General features: G+C 38.7%; 1 protein-coding gene across 3 annotated transcripts in view; it reads right to left on the reverse strand.

Annotated features, from left to right (window-relative positions):
* Positions 1-11,189, reverse strand: part of CDK19 (cyclin dependent kinase 19) — a 239,786-nt gene that overhangs the window by 187,282 nt on the left and 41,315 nt on the right. The window lies entirely within an intron of this gene.

An 11,189-nucleotide genomic window follows, 5' to 3' on the forward strand; every position in this document is an offset into this window, starting at 1 on the left:
CTTCTTATAACATGAATTACAGCAGAATGAGGATCAAGAAGAATCAAACCATCTTTAACCACTGTAACAATCATCAAAACTAAAAAAGTGAAAATTGTAGTAAGAAAAAGCTTTCAATCTGTAAATATCTACATCTCTTGAAACCATCAAACATTTATAAGGATCCCTATAAAGAAACTCCATGGGCCCTTTTTCCAGACCTTAACAGAATATCAAACATAAAAATATATATACACAAACACAAAGCAGCTGCAAGATTCTCTCAGAAGATCTTGCAACCATGCAAATGGCTCAAATCCAAATAAAATTGTAATAGTCTACTTCTAACCGTAAAGCCTTTTATGTTTTGAAGATTTAATATATCACTGAAAGAATATCAAGCTCACAATGCGGGTTTTTAAGACACAGTTTTCCTTACTATACTGCAACAGATCTAGCAATTCTTTGTTGGGTCCTCATCACTGACAGTTTCAAACTTCATGTGCCCTGTACAGTTCAGTGCACCCTGCAGGGGAAAGTCCTAGAATCTGAGATGTTCCCACTAAATAGGCTATCATGCATTTAAACAACCACAATACAGTATACCTAATCAAAGGGTTGGCTAGTAAGAAGTAGGGAAAACCCAGAAGGATAAAGCAGTCTCACCAAGTCCCACTCATGCTCCAACTTAACCTCCTTATTGTCTGTAGTTAAGGTTACAATTATCTTCCATAATAACGCTTGTTTTTGTAATCCTATACCTTTGGACACAAAATTTGTTTGGCTTGAAAGTTGTCAGATTTATTCTTAAGAAAAAGGAGTATTGGAAAAGTTACACTGATTGGAAATTGAGTTTTGTCTAATTTTGTCTCACCCTAACTCAAAAGTGAATTATTACTCCTCCTTTAAACTAACCCTCTTGTTACGTCTACAAAGGGTTTGCTAGTTAGGTTTGAAAATACATTTTAACAAAGCCAAAGTTCTTGATTTTTGTGGTGAGCAATTCAGGGGCAATCATGCTCTATTTATTTCAACAAGAGAGTTTGGTTTTTGTTGGTTGGGTCTTTCTGCCATTGCCTTCTGCAGAAGTAAGGTTAAACATCTTAATATACATATGCCCTCTATTAGCAGCTTAGAAAAAACAAAGGTCCTTCTGTAAATGAAAGCTAACACTTTCCTTTAGTTTAAGCAGTAAAGGCCCGGTCCAATAGTTTTTGCAACTATTGGACTGGGGTTCTAATTGAGTTTACTGTGGAGACCTAGCAGCCTCTTCATACGGAGACCTGTAATTATGGTACCATTCTAAGGGAGATTTAAAAAAAAAAAAATCAGCCTTATAACTGCAAAAAACCTTCATGCATTCTGAAGTGTATAGCGGACTCACCAAGAACTAGAATACATTTTGAAATATACGTACTTTGAAATTATAGCTTCAGATTTTTTATATTTTGGGGGGCAAAGTGCAAGTTTATGTTCCTTAAATCAAATGAAAGATTACAAAGTTTGAAAACACAGGTAACTTTTGATTTGGGACTTGTGTAAGAGGCAGTTTTCAAGGGCAGGAATTAAAAACGTTTAAGAAATTGCCATTATTGAAGAACAAGACCCGATTTTCTGTCAGTAAAACTGATTGCAAAAAGACAGATAAGAACATAAGAACGGCCATACTGGGTCAGACCAAAGGTACATCTAGCCGAGTATCCTGTTTTCCGACAGTGGCCAGTGCCAGGTGTCCCAGAGGGAATGAACAGAACAGCTAATCATCAAGTAATTTATCCCCTGTTGCCCATTCCCAGCTTCTGGCAAACAGAGGCTAGGGACACCATCCTTGCCCATCAATGGACCTATCCTCTGTGAACTTACCTCTGGCAAGGAGTTCCACAGGTTGACTGTGCATTGTGTGAAAAAACACTTCCTTATTTACTTTCTCCACACCAGTCATGATTTTATAGACCTTTATCATATCCCCCTCCCCCCAGTCATCTCTTTTCCAAGCTGAAAAGTCCCAGTCTTATTAATCTCTCCTCATATGGCAGCCGTTCCATAGCCCTAATAGTAGCTAGCCACAAAAATTGAGACTATTTCAGAACTGGGCAGGGCTACTTTTAAGAAGAGTGAAAAGAAATTTTAGAATCTACTGAAGTAACTGACTCTATTTGTGTGTCCCCTGCCCATCCAAAAATAAAACAAACAAACAAAAAAAACCAGTCCTTTAGCCTAGGGGGAATGTACACAGGTCTATTTTTCAGATGAGGTAACTGAGGAACTGAATTTAAGTAGATTGTCAGAAGTTACATTGACAGAGCCAAGAAGGGATTCTTTAGGGCTGGTCTACATGGGGGAAGGGGGGGGGAAGTGTCAATGTAAGATACGCAACTTCAGCTACAGGAATAGCGTTGCTAAAGTCGATGTATCTTATTTTGACTTACCTCCCTCACGGCGCGGGATCGACGGCTGCGGCTCCCCCGTCGACTCCGCTTCTGTCTCTCACCCAGGTGGAGTTCCGGAGTCAACGGGAGCACATTCGGGGATCGATATACCGTGTTTAGATGAGACGTGATATATCGATCCCCGATAGAAAGATCACTACTCGCCAATCTGGCAGGTAGTCTGGACGTACCCTCACTTTAGAGGTGGTAGACTTGTACCTTAGCGCATACAAATTGCTTTGGATATCAGTACTTAGTTAAGCCAAATGTAAAACAAGGTTAATAATAAATGCTTACCCATCTTTTTGAGCTACCTTGATAACTACAGGCGAACTCTATATGAAGTGCAAAGCATTAACCGCTTTTTCAGATAGGGTAACTGAGGCCCAGAGACATGAAGCTTGAGAGGTACTGTCTGTGGAATCAAAGACTAGAGCTTTAGCCTTGATCAGTGATCAGACACTTACATTTGCCATGATTTTTAAACAATTTTTATCAGAATTGAAGAGTGAAGGTAGGCTGTACTATTCAGCTACCTTGTTAGATGTACAGTGCAAGAGACAAAGGTCCATCCACAGAAGTCATTATTAGCCTCCTGTGGAATGCTCACTTTTCTGTTTTAATAATCTGGTGGCCCATCCATTCTATTTTTAGGGCTGTCAAGCGATTAAAAAAAATCTCAATTAATCACATGATTTAAAAAATTAATCGTGATTAATTGTGCAGTTAAACAATAATAGAATACTATTTATATAAATATTTTTGGATGTTTTCCACATTTTCAAATACATTAATTTCAATTAGAACACAGAATTCTACAGTGTAGAGTGTACAGTGATCACCTTATATTTATTTTCATTATAAATATTTGCACTGTAAAAATAATTTTTCAATTCACTTAATACAAGTACTGTAGTGCAATCTCTTTATTATGAAAGTTGAGCTTACAAATGTAGAATTATGTACAAAAACCTGCATCCAAAAACAAAACAATGTAAAACTTTAGAGCCTACAAGTCCACTCAGTCCTACTTCTTGTTCTGCCAATCGCTCAGACAAACAAGTTTGTTTACATTTGCAGAAGATAATGCTGCCTGCTTCTTGTTTACACCACCTGAAAGTGAGAACAGGTATTTACATTGCACTGCTGTAGCCAGCATCACAAGATATTTATATGCCAGATGTGATAAAGATTCCTATGTCCCTTCATGTTTCAACCACCATTCCAGTGGACATGCATCCATGCAGATGACAGGTTCTGCTCAATAACAATCCAAAGCAGTGCAGCCCAATGTACGTTCATTTTCATTGTCTGAGTCAGATCCCACCAGCAGAAGGCTGATTTTCTTTTCTGGTGGTTCGGGTTCTGTAATTTCCACATCAGAGTGTTGCTCTTTTAAGACTGCTGAAAGCATGATCCACATCCCATCCTGATCAGATTTTGGAAGGCACTTCAGATTCTTAAATTTTGGGTAGAGTGCTACAGCTATGTTTAGAAATCTCACATTGGTACATTCTTTGCGTTTTGTCAAATCTGCTGTGCAGGCGTTCTTAAAATGCATAACATGCTGGGTCATCATCCGAGACTGCTATAACATGAAATATATGGCAGAATGCAGGTAAAACACAAAAGCAGGAAACATAATTCTCCCCCAAGGAGTTCAGTCACAAATTTAATTAATGCATTGTTTTTTTAACGAGCGTCATCAGCATGGAAGCATGTCCTCTGGAACGGTGGCCGAAGCATGATGGGCCATACAAATGTTTAGCATATCTGGCATGTTAATAACTTGCAGTGCCGGCTACAAAAGGGCCATGCAAACATCTGTTCTCACTTTCACATGACATTGTAAATAAGAAGCAGACAGCATTATCTCTTGTAAATATAAACAAATTTGTTTGTTTTTGCGATTGGCTGAACAAGAAGTAGTACTGAGTGGACTTGTAGGCTCTAAAGTTTTTTATTGTTTTGTTTTTGAGTGCAGTTATGTAACAAAAAAAACCCTACATTTGTAAGTTATGCTTTCGTGATAAAGAGATTCTACTACAGTACTTGTATGGGGTGAACTGAAATATATTTTTACAGTCAAATATTTGTAATAAAAATAATATAATGTGAGCACTGTACACTTTGTATTCTGTGTTATAACTGAAATCAATATATTTGAAAATGTAGAAAAACATCCAAAATGTTTAATAAATTTCAATTGGTGTTCTATTGTTTAACAGTGTGATTAAAACTGTAATTACTCGCGATTAATTTTGGTAATCACAATTAATTTTTTGGAGTTAGTTGCGTGAGTTAACTGCGACTAATCCACAACCCTAAAAATTTTAAAAACTATCTTCACAGATTCCTAGAAATGTAGGACTAGAAGGAACCTCAACAGATCACCTATCCAGTCCCCTGCATTGAGGCAAGACTAAGTATTATCTCTAGACCATCTCTAACAGGCGTTTGTCTAACCTGTTCTTAAAAACCTCCAATGACAGAGATTTCACAACCTCCCTAGCTAATTTGTTCCAGTGTTTAATTACCCTGACAGTTAGGAAGTTCTTCCTAATGTCTAACTCAGGGGTTCTCAAACTTCATTGTACTCCAACCTCCTTCTGACAACAAAAATTACTACACTATTTCCAGGATGGGGGACCGAAGCCTCAACCCACCCAAACACTGCTGCCCTGGGTCAGGAAGACAAAGACAAAGTCCGAGTCGTACTGTCCTGGCTGTGGGAGCCAAAGTTGAATCCTCAGGGCTTCAGCCCCAGGCAGAGGGCCTGTAACCTGAGCCCCGCCATCCAGGGAGCTTCAGCTTCAGCCCCTGGCCACCCCATTAAAATGGGGTCCCAACCCACAGTTTGAGAACCTCTGGTCTAACCTAAATCTCTCTCAGTGGTTAAGATGAACAATTTATCACCCCCCTCTTTATAACAACCTTTTATGTGCTTGAAGACTGTTACCATACCTCCTGTTACCCCTCCCCGTTCATCTATGTACACCAAGGGTCGGCAACCTTTCAGAAGTGGTGTGCCGAGTCTTCACTCTAATTTAAGGTTTTGCGTGCCAGTATTACATTTTAACGTTTTTAGAAGGTCTCTTTCTAGAAGTCTATAATATATAACTAAACTATTGTTGTATGTAAAGTAAATAAGACTTTTAAAATGTCTAAGAAGCTTCATTTAAAATTAAATTAAAATGCAGAGCCCCCTGGACTGTTGGCCAGGAACCAGGCAGTGGGAGTGCCACTGAAAATCAGCTCACGTGCCGCCTTCGGCACCCATGCCATAGGTTGCCCACTCCGAGGTACACAATAGAAAAAAGCTCTTAAAATTTAAATTCCAAAACCCAAAAACTTGTTTACAAAACCCAGTAACTAAGAAGAAAGGAAATAGCTAATTAAGGACATAATAAACCTTACTCTGCCCATATTCCTATCAAGTTTTAAGAAATGTATACTGTGACATTGCACTCCACATGATTATGGGAATATATTTATAAGTGTAAATATGATGCAACTGGAATATGCTTTATGTAAAAGGTCTCTTGTAAGGTATCATTACAAAGCATATAAACTACTGAGTGTATTCATCCTATTTTTATGAATGTATCATTCTTGTATCTGAAATTAGGAATACAAAACATAATTTTGAGGTCCTATTGTCGTCATGCAAAGTATGGGCCATTAATGGTGGTTTAGAATCTTGATGGCTCCCATCAACTAGGACAACTGGTTGTAAATGGCTGTTTACTTGTAAGCCTTCCTGTATACAGGGGTGCCAGCCAGTGAGTAATGAAGTCTCACAGGACATGTGAACATGTCACATGATGCTGGAACTCATCTTAAACCTGGTGCTTTTCCATTTAGAAGGAAGGGTGGTAATCCACAGAGAGACAAAGGATTCCCGCATTGTGCGAAGAAAATAAAAGGGGGTAGAAAAAAACAAAAGGGCCTAAAGTCATGAGAAATCCCCTAGTTACCACCTGAGCCAGAACTAACAAGAACTGTACCAGGGGAAAGGATTGGGCCCAGACTCGGAAGGAGTCTAGTCTGTGACAGAAGCTTATTGGAACATCTCTGAGGGTGAGATTTTACCTGTATTCGGTTTCTTAAATGTATTAAGCATAGACTTCCATGTTTTGTTTTGCTTGGTGACTTACTTTGTTCTGTCTGTTATTACTTGGAACCACTTAAATCCTACTTTTTATTCTTAATAAAATCACTTTTATTATTGAACCCAGAGTAAGTGATTAATACCTGGGAGAGCAAACAGCTCTGCATATCTCTCTATCAGTGTTATAGAGGGTGGACAATTTATGAGTTTACCCTGTATACAGATTTATTTGGTGTTTGGATCCCATGGGGAGCTGGGTGCTGGAGACAGGAATACCTGCTGAGTGGTTTTCGGTTAAAGCCTGCAGCTTTGGGAATGTGGTTCAGACCCTGGGTCTGTGTTGCAGCAGGCTTGCATGTCTGGCTCAACAAGACAGGGTTCTGGAGTCCCAAGCTGACAGGGAAAACTGGCTCAGAGGTAGTTTCAGCACATCAGGTGACAGTCCCAAGGGGGTCTCTGTGACCAAACCCGTCACATATATATTTCCACAATCTTAACTCACACAAAATATTATTTTCAGTAATTTCAAAATATAAACAACTTTTCTTAAGAAAAATTACATATATACATATTAATGATAAATTCTTCAGCCTGAAATGCAAATGTATATTCATAGTTTTATCACAGACTAGTTTACACTTCTCTTATTTTATACACATTATCAAGAAACAGCTGTTTTGAGTACTTCACCAAAAAACTACTGCCAACTGATAAATATATTTTAGCTCCTATTATTTCCCATGTGTCAGTATTCTTTCAGACAAAAGCCATTTAAAAATCCCAACATTCCAGGAGTCAGTTAAGACTGTTGCACTGTGATGAAATACATAGTTCTGTATACTAGATAAGAAATCTTATACTGTCCATGCAAACATTCTTAGCTAGCCATTTCCATGCTTTTAAATGCTGAGGTTCGATAAAAGAAAACAATATGTAAACACACTGCCTGATCTTTAGTGACCTAAACTTTTTTTAAAAATGCATTTGAATGTGTAATGCTACAGTATACACACAAGAAAGTTCTAGTGAATTATGTAATAAGCTTAAGAGTCAAGTATATTGGTATCCCTGTAGGAATAGCACAGTATAAATATCCATGATAGTGTTGTGAGAACTATATCAGAGGAAGAATACGAGTGCAGTTTTCTTTAAAAGAGAGGCACAAGAACTGTCTTTATAATACACTCCATAAATCTGAAGAGTCATGCAAGAGGCCATTATTCTGTAGTTATGCAGTTTTTGGGCAATCCAAAAGATGGCAACTTATTCATACACAGATCTTTGACTATTAACAACAAATCAGATAAGAGTTGTTTTCACTAACAGACAAGTTTCTTCCTTAGCTGGTTACAACATAAGTAATTCCATCCAATGATCTCCAAAAACAAAGCATTGTTTTAAAGTGTCTGCTGTTGCAGCTATTAGATACACATGTACCTCAATATAATGCAACCCGATATAACACGAATTCAGATATAACGCGGTAAAGCAGTGCGGTGGATCAAAGCAAGTTCAATATAACGTGGTTTCACCTATAACACAGTAAGATTTTTTGGCTCCCGAGGACAGCATTATATCAAGGTAGAGGTGTATTTTCATTTATGAAGTTTTAAAATTCTCATATTCAAGGCTATGGGTATTATTAAGGACTATTTTGGTATTGTTCTGGTTCCAGAAGTGTTATCAACCTTGTTATTTTATGAAAAATAAAAGCATTACAACAGACTGAACTACATAAGACTTGTATCCCAACTTGAAACTTTCCTGGCTCCAGACTTTGCAAACTGCCATGTAGAAATATCCAGATGCAAAAGCCTTCAATCCTAGCAAGTGATAGATAGGAGGCTCTTTCAATTGTAAAATGACACCAGGTGTAGGGTATGAGGTGATCTCTCACCTTGAACAGTTTCTCTCCATCACTAGGCAAAACCTAGTTCTGTAAATCTTCAGGGTTAATATTTCTTAATTTACAGTGGAAGGAAAAACTGGTTTATTTCCAAATAAAGTACTCCTTGCAGAAAAGCAAAACGCAACTTTATGCTTTCTTCCTGGTGCCACTTTCACTTTGCATTTTCCTCACACAAGTCCAAAAACAAGTCTACTTTCAAAATGTTCATCTCAGAAGAACGTAAGACTTCCCTTAACACATTTCAGAGGATTTCAGTACTAAGTCTCACAATACTTCAAGAATTAGAAAGCATAGCACAGATAAGTTGACAGAGAAGAAATCTGCCCAAGACCACGGTGTCTGTAACAGAAATCAAGACGACTTGACAATTAGTCCATTGCTGTAATCTCTGATAGTACCTTATCTATACTATTCAGAGTATGTTTCAGATATATTATAATGGCCTCAGTTTGAATTCAAGTAGACTTAATTTGGATATCATTAAATATAGTTCAACCTGTGTAACAAGATCACGATTAACTATCTGCATTAAGGGACAGCTCTAGAGGGTTGTGCTCCCAATGCAAGCTCTAACAGACACTGTTCACCAGCTAAAACAGTGGCTCTCAAACTTATTTGATCAAACACCCCTTCTTTGTGTCTGTAGTAGTTTACGCCCCTTTCCCAACCACACAAGTACATATAAATCGCCCAGCTCTGAATGCAGAGGAGAGATCAGCAGCTGCTGGCCAGGCACCCAGCTCTAAAGGCAGTGCCACCTCCAGCAGCACCAGAGAAGTATGGATGACAATGCCATACCATGCCACGCTTATTTCTCCAGTGGTACTGCCTTCAGAGCTGGGAGCCTGACCAGCAGACAATGCTCTCCGGCTACCCAGTTCTCAAAGCAGAGCAGCTTCTTCCCTGCCCTCACCCCCACCAGAATACATTCCACAGTGTCCCCCAGTTTGAGAACATCTGAGCTAGAGAATACAGAATTTACTGCACGGTATACTAAAGGTTATGTTGTACACTTATCATCACTCTAGTAGTGTGTACAATAAAAAAAAATTAAGCCCATCATTATAATTTAAAAGATCTCCAACTCACTTCTAAACAAAAACCACAAAGCTGAAATAATGGTTTTATATGTTAGACTAGGATAGGTGGGAACCTAGAGTCCAGGGTCCTTCAATGAGAACACTATACTGTCAGCAGTGACTTTTAAATCTACCAATTGTTTGCCTCGACATCACAAACTACTCTCAACTATAGATGTAAAGCATAAGCGGAAATGTGATCACCAAGATATTTAGAACATAAATTATAAACCCCTTTTTATGTTCTTAATAGATCAAAACCAAGACTCTGAACTGCATCCGGAAATGAATTGGAAACCCAGTGCAATCTTTGGAGCACAGGTATAATATACTTCATGAATGAAACACTGCTCAACAAATAGTTATACTGGACACTAGCTAACATTTCAAAGTGGCTCTCAAGTATAGCCCCAGGAAGAGCACATAGTCATAGTCCCATATGGAAATAATGAGCGCAAATAATAGTGGGGTGATATACATCTGATTGAGAAGCAGGATGCAACCTTTCCAATGAAAGATAAAAGTTCTCGTTTTCAGCTACTTTTTGGACAGACAAAAGCAACCCTTAATCCAACAAGACTCCTAGATTTCAAATATGAGTATCAAAAGGCAAATAAAAGCATATATTCAGACTCTCTGTATTGTCCCCAAACTGAATTAAGTCTTAGCCAAGAAGTGCATCAGCCAGTTAGCTCTTATCCACACTTACACTTTCGGGGTTACCAAGGGGTACAGGGTGAATCACTGTGCCAACCTACAGAAGGAAGGAGGCTTGTCTGTGCCCACTCATCCAAGGCTATTAGCTGCTGACAATACAAACATCTCATTCTGGGCGCCACAAGTCCCACTCTTTCCCTCTGCAGGCTAGTCAAGGTCTTTTTTTCTGAGGCTCTGTTGTGCTTTGTAAAGGCCCAAGCCTGCCCCTTGTCTAGCCTATAAACACTTAGCTAGGCTGGGTCCAACAATGTCAATTGTTCTCATTCTTGATTGAGTTGGCTCTGAGAAAATCTTGCCTCAATTGAAATTTCACTTTCAGCAGCTTTGGAGCATAAAATATTTTCCATACATAGATCCCACAACAACTGTGACAACCCGCAGATGCTTAGTTTTTGGCAGAGACCACACAGCCCCTTCAATGAAATATCATGAAGACAGTGATCACAGGGGTAACACCTGTCTAGGCAAGTCTTTGGATATAGACTTATAACTATGTATCTACCTGTGGTCTATTGCCAACATTAGGTCTCATACACCCCAGTATTGCAGACATTGTAAAATAAGGTCTTCCCCAACGGTTTCTACAGCTACTGATGGTTATCTCCCAGTGCCAAATACTTTCACAGTCACAGTGCCAACTGAATGAGACCAAATTTCCTATTCTTATCTTCAGATGGAATGCCTGAAGAAGGCAAGTCTTTCCTTTGCTCACTTATCTCAGAAATTCCTTATTTGTTATGTTGGGAATAGTAACTGTGTCAAGCAAAGAAGGCAGAAGTTCAGCTACTTAGGTAGTTGTCATAAATAGATAGCTAAGGGTTAATGTTTCTTTTACCTGTAAAGGGTTAACAAAGGAAACCGGATTTTTCAAAGCTCAGGGACGGAATGTTTGGGTCTGTGTCTTTTGTCTGGCTCTCAGCTATGAGAGGAATCTTTCTATCTTCAAGCTTCTAATCTTCAGTTTC

Source organism: Chelonoidis abingdonii, chromosome 3 (assembly GCF_003597395.2).
Source record: "Chelonoidis abingdonii isolate Lonesome George chromosome 3, CheloAbing_2.0, whole genome shotgun sequence".
NCBI lineage: Eukaryota > Metazoa > Chordata > Testudines > Testudinidae > Chelonoidis > Chelonoidis abingdonii.